At 38.0% G+C, this 12,206-nt stretch overlaps 1 protein-coding gene across 1 annotated transcript in view; it reads right to left on the bottom strand.

Annotated features, from left to right (window-relative positions):
• Positions 1-12,206, bottom strand: part of CADM2 (cell adhesion molecule 2) — a gene marked incomplete at both ends in the record, with an annotated part of 618,340 nt that overhangs the window by 174,529 nt on the left and 431,605 nt on the right. The gene's annotated exons all lie outside the window — the stretch shown is intronic.

The following is a 12,206-nucleotide window of genomic DNA, read 5'->3' as shown; positions in this document are numbered from 1 at the left end:
GAGAACAACACTCATTCTTTCCAACCCTGACTATCCTATGATTCTGCATACAGCTGAGAAAATGTTTGCTTGTGTCAAATTCAAAGAATGGCCAAAAATTCAGTTATCGGTCCCATTAACATTACATCTTTCATTTTACATAATAAACTGAAACAAATATGGGGTTTTTTTCAGGATTAAATCACATTATTTTCTCACGGCCAAGAGGGCAAAGTGCTAACATACATATCTATAAAGCCAAGGAGGAAAGTGGCTGTGAATCAACCATAGGACAGGAAAAAAGCACAGTGCAGTTGAAGGTTTGCTTGCTGAATGACAAGCATCTTTGGAACAAGCTTTAATCTTGATAGCGTGGGCATCAGTACCTCAGACAACATATCCACACATGGCATTACCTGAATCAGTGCCATACTCACATCCCATACTAAATGAAACTCTGAATTCACTAAGGGGTGTTGCAATGGAAGGCAGTAAGATGAAAAACAATTCAGCAAGTGAGGATAAGCAGCCCTCTCTTTGTGGCTCATGAAGTAAGAAGCAACACTATTCATGAAAGGAACATATGAGGCAACCACAGGTGTGCTGCTTCCTTAATCACCCTAAAGGATGAAATGCTTAAAAAACTAACAAAAATGCTGTTATGCAATTAAGAAATGTAAAGAAAAGAATTTCTGAATTGCACCTTTTACTGTATAGCTGTCAGGTTTGCAGCCTGGAAATCTGTGAGCTGCACAATCACATGCAACATTTCTGTGATTCTTCTTGCAGTCAGTTCTAACGAGTGTTTGTCAATTACATTTGTAATGAGTGTTGATGGGTTTTAGTCATAAGAAGAAAAGGCAAAAAACCCAACATTAATTAAATGTAGGGATCTGGAAAAAGAAAAATCTCCCACTTTGTAAGGAATTCTTTACATGGCAGAGGAGGACATCTGGTAAAATTCACAAACCTGACTTTTCAGCTTCATTATGGAGACTTCCTTACCCCTCAGCTCCCCTCTCTATTAGGGAAATATAAAACCAAAGACCACAATTGCATGTCAGGGGAGGGCAGGAGAGGGGAGGAGGAGACACAATGACTAACATCTGAGCACATATTGAGACAGCTAGACCTTTTCTGGACAGCAGAGTGCATTTCTCAGGTGAAGAAATCAAAGAGCAATGCACTGAATTAATGTATTTCAATGTGGAGTAATCTAAGTTAAATGTGATGTTTTGAACTTTTGATTTTTAAAGTAAGATTCTAACATACATTTCATACCATCAACTCTTGGGTCTAGGTCTGAATGAATGTAATCATTGCAGCAGCTTTCAATCACAGTGTGTTCTATGTCTGAGTAAAATAAGTAATTTTTTTCTAGCTGGTCTTTGCTATTGTTTTTAAAACCTAATCAGTAGGAAATGCAACATGACTATAAATCTTGTTGCCTGCTTACCTTCAACTATTTTTTTTTCTTTCTGTTTGTACAAATCATCTCTTTCTTGGCATTCACTCACTCAGCAATCTGAATCCCTGCCTGAAAGACTATATAAGAGAGGAAAGTATAAGGAGAACTGATCTTCATCACCAAGTGCCTTTATTTAGAGTATCAAGACTTCTGTATTCTCAAGACCCTGTATTTATGTACACTGAAAAAGCAAACAAGCAAACGCTTAGAACACAATGTGTTTCATTAACACCATTACTACGAATTTTATACCCACACATTTACAACACAGACTCCTCAACGGCAGCCATTATAGAGTAGCTTGTTTTGTTCTCAAGTAGTTAGCTAAGATAAAGATTTAAAAATCATTTCATTTGGGAAGGGAAGCTGATGGTGCAGTGGAGATTTTCTATGATGTCATATCAGTTTAAAAAGACTGCCCAAAGTTCTGTGTCTCTGAGCACAAAGCACAAGGAACAACAGAAAAGGTGACTTTGCCCATGATTCAAACATTTTCTCAGTCAATACTCAGTCTCAAGGCATCTGTCACACTTAGACCTTTTTGGGTTTTTGTCAGTCTGCAGTTCAGTGCTTTCTCTTCAGAAGAGGCCATGGGAAGTAGGTAACTGGTACCACAAGTCCTACAAGGGCTCATGTATGCTATTTCTCCGTTTCTGACCCAAACCAAGCACAACTATCTTCACACCATACCCCAATTTTCAGCGTTAACCATCAGTTTTAGTCATCTTCCTGAGCTTCTTTCACAGAACCACAAATACAAAATATATCAACTGAAAGATTCAGGTAAACTAAATTCTATCACCAGTGTCTATCTTCCATGTCTGCCCTTTGGGCCAGGCAGTTGTGGGGTAAAGATCATTGTTCTTTTCAGCATTTGTATACTGCTTTTTTAAAACATATCTCAAGTTCAATGGTTATGTATCCACATTTCAAGAAGATACAGCAAAATCCACAACATTTTTCTAAAACCTTAGTGAAAAACCAGTTCTTTTATAGGCTAATACCTCTTGATATTACAAGGGCTGTTTTACTCACTTTTAGATGTTGCTCCTCCTGCTCAACTCAAAAGGAACATTCAGAATGATAGCAATGAAGACACCTTCTAGCACCACGCATTGTTTAAAAAACCTAAGTTCTCCTGAGTACCATGGAATTACAGTCTACTACATGCACTTATAGCATTCATTGGACTTTCCATTTTTCAGTTCTCCCAGAATAATATCCACTGATGAAAACAGATTTATCAACACAGTAATACCAGTGAGTCAAAAGTCAGGAGAAATGTAGCTTCTTGTAAAACAACCCACTTCTAAAAAAATCAGGGGCATAAAAGAGGATTTGATCTTCTCAATTAATTTGATCTATAATGTAATCCTAATTTAGATATTCTTCCATTTACAATTTATACTTCTTGCCATCAAAAACAGTTGCCTTGAAGCCTTTTGTCAAGCATGCTTCTCGTATGTGCCAGAGTTGGAGCATTTAAGTCTATCTTACTCTTTCATTGGCAGCAGGCTCTAAAAGATCTCTGCTACGCTTCTCTAGTGCTTATTTCCCTCTTCAAGTTCTGCTTATTTTGCCCTGTGTGGTGCTGAACCACTTTGACTGTCAGGCTGGCCAGACCTTGAACTAAATCTATTAAATTATTTGATTTCAGCAGTCCCAGACTGCCTGACAAACAGCTGAATCAGTACAACTGAGGTCACAAGGACTAGAAAGAACTTCTCTGTTATCAGTTCAGAAGAGGGAAAACCGGTATCAGTTTCTGTGATTTCCTGTGTAAGAGAAACCTATGTGCACGCAGATACATACAGCAAATATGTGCTCAATATGATTATAAAAAAATACTGAAAACCCAGCCAGAGAGTTTCCTTGCTTAACATTGCACTAAACTCACTTACAGAATCAACTTACAACAACATTTCACAAAGGAAGTTTGCATCTCTAAAAGACCAAGAATAATTGGCTGGCTTTTACTTAAACATAATTCTGCCCCACGTTTTGAGCAGAACAAAACATAAGTGACTGTTATAGTCTCCAAACAAGCTGCTGTAAACAGTATCTGTTCCACTGAAAGACTCTTACTTATTTACACTGCTTCTGGGCAATTATTTTGAAGTAATAAATTTGCCGTAGCTAGCGCATCTCATTCCCCATGCATGGAAACTTGCCTTCGTAGGAGTCTGTAGAAGTTCTCAGAAGGTGCCCTCTGTAAAAACAGCTTTTAATGGCTCTGCTTTGGAGCAGCAGGGAAAAAAAAAACAAACAACAAAAGCCCCCAAAGCAAACAACCCCCCACCTTTATGTTTTCAGCACAAGCTGCTTATATACAGCTGTTGTAGACCTTCACTAGCACTTAAAGAGATGTTTTTCCTTCATCTAATTTTTACAACAGGCAGAAGAGCTCTGTCTAAAATACACCATCAAGAAAAAAATTATTTAAAATAAATGAGCCTGCTCCAGAAGAGGATGAAAATAAGAAAACAAGCAATAGGAATTATGATTCGGGATTTGTATTAGTGTTTCTTTTTTTATGCAATGCCATATGGAAAAGATTATATAATCTCGTGATTCCAAGAGCTGGAGCTTCAATAAGGAAAGGAAACAAACACAACAGCAAACAACATAAGACTTGTCACAGGACAGCAGGAGATAGCATCATATACAAATGAAAGTGTAAAGGAAATAATTGCGTGTTGCACCGCTACTGCATTCTGAATTTTTGTTCCAAAAGCTATACTGAATACATTAAGCTGCTGCTATGAGAGCAAGAAAAGCACAAAAGCTCCACACTGGTCTGTATCTGGGAACTGGTACAGTGATACAGAAAACTCACTTGCTACAACTACTGTAACTACTGCTGCTACGGATACCATTGCTTCAGGCTTCACACACAGGAGGACAACATCCCATGGAAGAAAGGAAGGAAAAACGAGAAAAGAAAAATAAAAAAAGAGAAGAATCAACCAAACCAGCAATCCCCTCTCTTGCTCCCCAAAGCAATATCATATTTATTTGCATATGGGAAGTCCTGTTCCTGAACAGAATGTTCAGCAAATCCAGTCCCTGCAGAAAGCCTTCCGAGCCTGCATAGCATAGCCACTCTGTTCACATACTGACATTGCAAGGGTTTTGGAAAATGCTTAATACGTTGCCGGTGAACACGTCCTACACATGCTTACTGTGTGCAAACAGCAGGTCTGTTCAGGCTTCCTCCTAGCTCTGAAGTGAGATGCGTGGCCTGGCTTCAAGAAACGTTGGGCTGTGCTGTCTTAAGTGAAGCTGAAATGGAGGTGTGTGTGGGAGTAGGGTGTTTCTTTAAGGCTGCCTAGAACAGAGTAGGGAAAATTGTCTGATATGAATAAATGTCAACAGGCTTATTATTGTAAAAGATAGCTTAAATCAAATTTTTGCTTCCAAATTACAGAAACCATAGGCATCTAATGAGAGACACCTCAACATCTTAAAAGCTATGGTGAACTAGTTACAATCAGAAGCTAAGACTTCCCTTCCTCTCACTACTGGAAGCAACGTTTCCTAGCTCTGGCAGAAAAGAAAGTTAGCCAGGAAAATAAACTTTTTATTTGTTCCCCCTCATATGCTCATAGATGACTCAAAAGTACCAAATGGAAGTAAAAAGCAGAAGGCAATTTTTCTAGCTGCCCAGTATGGTTGTGCTATTAGAGATGAGACAGAAAAGCTGTATCTATCCAATAAGTAAGCATACTCGTAATAAGCCAGAAAAACCTGTGCTGGTGTGTGATTGTCCACAGATTAATGGTTACAGAAGGTAAGTAAAAGAGATGGCAAAAGAGCTAGTTCTACCCCATTCTCCACCTTGTATTTATGATGTGTATGTAGGCTTCAGGTATTATCATTAAAAAATGCCCAGGAGACCACATCACATAAAAACATTACCCCAACTTTTAGAACATTAAAGTGTAACAGCAGAAACAGGAAGTGACTAAAATGATATGATTTCTTGCCAATGACACTACAGAAATTGAGCCTGATGCAGTGAGTCAGAAAGCTGCTCTAGTGGGTAAGAAAAAGGAGCAACTGAATGGGACTGCAGACAGAAATCACTGCTTTGGGCAGACTACCAGCACATGACTGAAACACTGGGAAGATGAAGATAATTAGAAGCAATTTTTAATCGGTCTTTAATATGCCTAAGTTGACTTGTATATGAAGATCTAGTTTTCAAAGGGCAGACCTAAGTATTTACAGGAAAACAAAACCACTAGTCAATTCTAAAGTTTCTTACTGAAATCACTTGGATAAGTACAAGGCTGTTAAAAACAAAGAATGACAATAGGTTGAAGCATAGCGATAACTGGAAATAAAGAAAAGGTAACAGTATAGAGAAAATTGGATCAGGAGGGAGAAAGGTGGAAGAACAAATTCCATCAGAAAGTGCTGATGGAGAGTGTGCCAGCACTGAAACATTTCACAGTAATGCCTCAATTCTGACAACATTCTGTTTAGAAAAGGAAAAATATTACAGTATTACAGTCTTTGAAACAGCAAAGAGGAACATTCTGAATTTTCATTACAAAATGCATTTTAGATTGTTATTTTGTTTTAATATAAATATATTTATATATTTAATATATTTAATATCTATAAATAAAGTTTTAGCAAACTGAAGCATTTTAAAGTGTCTTTTTTACCGTGATATCTTACTGAATATGAAAGATGGAATGTACTTTTGTCTAATAAATATTATTCTAATGTGGAACTTTCCCATAAAACAAAACCAGCATATTTCAATGAGTTCCAATAAGCTCATTTACATGGGGTTTCTAACTGCATCAGAGCATTAAAGAGGGATTCACAGAACACAAAGTTTATCAACATTTTCTTCCTACAGGTCACAAGAAATATCAATAAATCCTTTAAGTAGAAGTATAGAACAGACTATACTGAAGTTTCTAAAGCAATTTTCATTCTACTTCAAGTTTGGTGTGGAGGGAATTGGCTAATAAGAAGTCTTACACACAAAACCCACTACAGGAAGGCTCATTTCCTCAAAAGTGGGTCAGAATCAATTTCAACCTTGTTAACGGGATGTGAAAATGAAGACTGTTGGAACAAGAAATGCAGGAAAGAGATTTTAAAGTCTTTGTGTTGTACCCAACCTCTAAGTTTAACAAACAGATTTTAAGGGATCAAAGCTAACCTATTATGAAGCATAAAACTATTTCTGCTGAAAACCATAAATTATGTATGGAGCAGGCATATTTACTAGTACTGCTAGTAATGCAGAACATTTCTGAATAAGCACTGACTGCTGAATGGCTCATGTTCTTTTATGATGAATTATGCAGAAAGCTCCAGTACCACAGCTATTCTAAGGTGCTAAAGTTCATGTACACTAGTGTTTGTGAGTAATTCAATAAGCAGGAGACAAAAATATTACCTTTTTCCTTTCGTTCAGGCCCAACATTTCGTGAAGAGTAATTGCCACTAACACAAAAATGGATATATTGAAGAATGTCAGCCAAAATTACTGTCTTATCCACCCTCCTTTCCCTTTCTTCTTTTTTTCTTCTCTTCTCTCCCCACCACCTGCCACGTCTCTTTTCTTTGAGCGATGCAGCTGCATAAAACTTTGAAGTACTGATTGGAGTGACGCTAATTCCATGAACAGAAGCAGCATTTCAGAATACAACAACCAGCATGTATGTCAATTTGAGTGTTTCCACTACCAGGAACAGTTACTTTTTAAAAAAAGCTTTTGTATCTTCCAAAGCAAAGACTATTTCAGAACAGGCTCATTTATATTCAAAGACTCAGAAGAATTTAAAATCCTACTGAAGTGTGGGGAATGTCTGTATGGCCCAATGAGGCACAACGCATCACCTCTTTTCCCCTCCAAGGCAATGACATCTAGAAGCCATCTGTTACGCTTCCATCAATATGCCTAGATTGCTTTGATGCATAGCTATGCCCAGACTGGAGACCTAAGTCACTGTTTCTTTCTGGTAGCCTCACTGAACTCCACAAGCTGGTGGGTGTGTGCAGGGTTTTTTAGTAGACAGAATTGAAACCAAGCAGAAGAACAATAGCAGGCTTTTGCATGCAAATCCGGAGCACATAGCGAGACAGCAGTCTGCTATGGAGAAATATGTGAAGGACAAAGACATAGTCGTCTGGCTTGTTCCAGAAGAATGGGAACAAAAGATCAGCCTAACCCTCCCCATCCATCCAGTGTCATTATGAGCCTGCTTAGTTACCCGATATATGTGTGGATAGGCCACTCATGGCTGTCCGCAGTTTACCATTTCCTGAAACTGAACGATAAAACCTATAGGCAAGCTACCAGATTCAACTAAAAATATAGTGAAATATACTTCGTATGCAACTTGTCTTAATATAGTACGGCAGAAAAATACAAAGTGCTACTAAGCAATGCAATTTCCCTCCTAAATACTTAGTGGTTCTGATTTCAACTAAAAAATTAAAGTATTTTTTAGTCCTTGTGCTATTTGCAGAATCCAAAGTATTTTTAATTTATTTAGACCTATACAGAAGTAAAACTATCATTTTCTTCACACTGAAGATGGCGGTTTAGCACGCTGCATTTTTTCAAACTTCTCATTTAAAGCAGGTGGTTTAATTTTCAGATCTTCAGGGAAAAATATCCATCTTGAGCTGAAACTTTATCTGTTTCATTTCAGCAGAGAGGATTCATTTTTCCTCTTTAAGAAAGTTATAAACCTCATCTTGAAGTCTTTGAAGATGAAATGTATTTTCCCTATGCTCCTAACTTCAGCAATGGCCTAGAGATTTAACAAGAAACTAGGTCATTAGAGTCCCCGATACTTTCTTTGACATAGGTAAATGACATCTCTTCGGTAATCCAAATGTCATTTTTGCCCTTTATTCTTAGAAAAATAGATGTCAATCCCCACTAGAAAACACTGCCATCATTACCTTTTGATAGGAATTTTAAATCAATGGGAAATAAGATAAGTTTAAGGCGCTACCTGTCTACAGCTTCTGTTTCAGATCAATTTTCTAGGCTTTCTGAGCTGTCCAAGCCTCTCTCATCTGGGCAGTCTTTTTCCAATCAAGACTGAATCTAGAGGTATACAAGGCAGCATCTGTGCACTTTGAAGGCCAGCTCACAGAGTTCAGGATCAGAAAAATTCTGCTTCATTTCACAGTGGTTTAGAGAAAGAGCAAACCTAGCATTTTAGTGAACTTTCACACTACAATCTGACTTCACATTGTAATGCATTCAACAGCAATACAAAGCATAATGAATACATTACCATAGTGTAGATAAGTGAATAGCAACGGGTGAAACACAAAGCTCAACGGGTTTTAAGATTAAATGGCTTATTCCAATCATAAGTGACAATAGTTCAGAAAGCCTTGTCTATCCTTTCACTGGCATCCTCCTGATACCAGCCCAGATCTCTCACTCCTCCAAGCACAGCGTTCCTCTTCTAAGAACTCCCACCTTTCCCCTATACATTTTAAGCACGGCTTAAAAATTTTACAGATTGACTGGCGTTTTGTGTTCTTCTATTATGCTCCCTCAGGATACACAATTTATGCCTAATAGAAGCTCACATCAGACACTCAAGGGAACAAAGAAGAGAGAAACAGGGAAACAATGTGGTGCAAGATAATTTGCCATGAACAGCCCAGCAAGTACCATTACAAAGACCTCTACAGCCCCAAGGCTTTAATACCTGAATGACAGAAGTGACAGAACAACACTGAAAATGGTAAAAAAAGAAAAAGCACCCTAGGGCCTGGTGAGAGGCCGGAGCATGGCGCACCAGGAAAGAGTCTGAAATTCAAATCAGCACAGAAGCTGGAAGATGTGAGCACTAGAAACACGGTTTAGTTTAACTGATACGCAAAATCTGTTTTAGCATTTAATGCAAAATCCTCTTCCACTTGTTTCAGAGGTATCTCAAGTTCCTCCCTCCCATCACCCTTCACAGAGGCCCCAGGCATTTCAAACTCTTGTTGCTTTGCCTTTCTCAACTCCCAACCACAGGATAGAGAAGTGAAACACTGGCACACAGGCTCTGACCAGAATGCAGGGAAGGGGCTTGGACAACCTCCTCTACTTCCAGCAGCACAGAAGAGAGTACTTACAGACAAGTGAAAAAGATCCACACAGTTAAGTCCTTAAAATGACTCCTCTTTTAAGTTCTCCCTTAATGCACATCTATTCTACATTTCAGTTCTGAGCTACTACCCTTCTAGAAAACAAATACCTTCACTTCAGCCCAAGAAGCTAGAGAAATGAAGCCAGTAGCCTCTCAAAGAAATATGCTTTGACATTAGCCCAGCAGATGCAAAGATCATGCTGGAATTTCAATTACCAATGGCAAGCGTGTTACTGTGGAAGTGTTCAAGTGCTCTGCTTTGCTAAAAACAAAACCTCTTCCCAGCTTTGACTGCAGCATGCCCTGCTCTTATCTCACCTTTCAAGGGGACTGTGAAATAAGATTCGAAAGAAAAGTGCTCCAAAGCAGCATGAAGCTCTTTGGTCAACGAGATGTGGGGCTTCGTACTCCTTGGCAGTTCAAGGCTTTCAGCTGGCTCAGCTTGTGAGCAGACTTCCATTATCACATCTGCAGGGTTTCAAACAAGGGAACTTTAATGGGGTGGAAAGGTTTTGGGAAATCTGTGTATTCAGAGCTTTTATTTTTCACTCTGGACTTTACACACTGAACTGCCTCCCCAAAACAATAGCTTTATTCTATCACTGTGTATGATATCTTTTAATATTTTGTATCTGGTTGAAATTTGTTAATATGGGGTAAAAAGTGGTATCGAGATGAATCTAGGGCCTCACTTTGTTTGTCCAACTTTGTTTTGTTGCAAACACCTTCTGCAATGCAAACCCCTGATTTCTTTCTGCATTTTACCTTCAACTCTAATTGTAATATAGTGACAATGACCTGGAAAGGAGAAAGGTATTTGCAGTCTTGACTCTGGCACCCATAAGACCTAGCCACCCATGTGACCAGTTCCACAGTGCATTCCACATTATTTTCTCCAGGATCTTAAAATATATTTAAATAAAAATGTAAATACCTGTAAAATAATCATTCTTCAGATCTAGTGTCTGACTGGACATTTACCTTCCCATGCTAAGTTAAAAACAAAAGATAAAACAACACGTAAGGCATCCATATAATTATTTTTCAAGGCATATCATCTGATTAGCATTCACCTTTCTCCTTAATACCTTTCATGTTACATTAATGCCCACATGTTTTGAAAGAAAGAAACTAGTTATATACATTAAACAATTAGTGAGAAAAATCCTCTCAGCTGAAGTGTCAGGCTGAAATCTGATGCTTTTGGGTTCCCCCCCTTTTTTGTTTTCTCTTCTTCTCAGCTACCCACACATTGTATAAATTTTACTTCTTGTCTTTTTCCATCTAGAAGTGCAGACTCTTAGTGGAAACATTCTTCAAGATAATCTGGCTGCATCTTTACACTTGCAGTGATTTCTTTTTTAATCACTTGTATCTTCCTACTTTCCCCCTTGTAATCTATTCCTTTCAAATACAGAAACAGAAAAATGAGATTCAAAAACACAAAAATATCTCCACAGAGAATAAACATTTTACAATGTTTAAGGATACCCAATTTTTTAAATATGGTACAAATTTGATTCTTTTCAAGATAGCAAGGAGATCAGAGGAAAAAAAAGAAATTATACCATGATTTTACATGTCCTATTGAAAACAAAGAAACAGAATCTGTTTTCCTAGGAAGAAATGTGAGAAATGAAATAAGAAACATCAAACCAGAGAAAATCTAAGACATTAGAAGAAAATCTGTTAAATGGGTAGCTATTAATTTGGACAAGAAGCCTCCAACTGTGACAAAAAGTCATAGGATGAAACTGGTAAGAGACTTGAGATTTTCCGTAAATTCATTTGGCATACGAGATATCAACGAAGAAAAGAATGTAATAACAAAAAGACTCCAGTTTACAGGCATGTTTTAACTGCTTAATTCAAGTGCAGATTTCTCAGGAAGATCATACTGTGCTTATCTTAAAACAAGCTATGAAGCTGCCTACTAGGTGACAAGGATCGCAGTTGTCACTAACAATACCAGTTTTGACAAGAAAGTACACTAAGATGTAATTTTATGAGGCACAAGTGTTTATTACCATAAATAGATGCCACAACCTTGGGCTAGCAAGGGAAAATGTTTGAGGGTCACTGGAGGGAGGAAAAGACTGATGAATTCTGCTGTTGCTGTCTCATCAAGTACTGAGATAGGCTCAAATGTATGAGCTGATTTTATCTAGTGAGCTAAGGAAAAAACCCAAAATAACAAAATAACCAAGCACCACCCCCACCTCCCCACCCTCTCCCAAGATGTTTGCAATAAACTCTTTCATTGCATGGCTATTAGGAAAGCATGCCTTCTGACCACAAGGCTTCTTTATACCAAATACTAAGTAAGTTCAGATAATCTTGTGTGAATTCTGATGCCAACTTGAAGGCCCTCAAACCACTTCTTGAGCCTCCGTTTGTAATCCAACACTAAGTCACTAAGCTAATTTTTATGAGATGTTTCAAAATCATCCTGTATTTTCCCCAAACTGGCCTGGCTTTATTTAAAAAAAGAAACAATCAATCCCCCTCCGGCTTCCCAGCACATAAGTAAATGTTTACAGGATCAAGTTTCAAATATATAATCCATACAAGCCTGATGCTTCACTTCTTTACATGAGAAAGCTGTAAAACCCTCGAATGAAATT

This window comes from Psittacula echo, assembly GCF_963264785.1.
Source record: "Psittacula echo genome assembly, chromosome: 3".
Taxonomy (NCBI): domain Eukaryota; kingdom Metazoa; phylum Chordata; class Aves; order Psittaciformes; family Psittacidae; genus Psittacula; species Psittacula echo.
The sequence above is the reverse complement of the archived record's forward strand: the minus strand, read 5'-3'. Positions and strand labels throughout refer to the sequence as shown.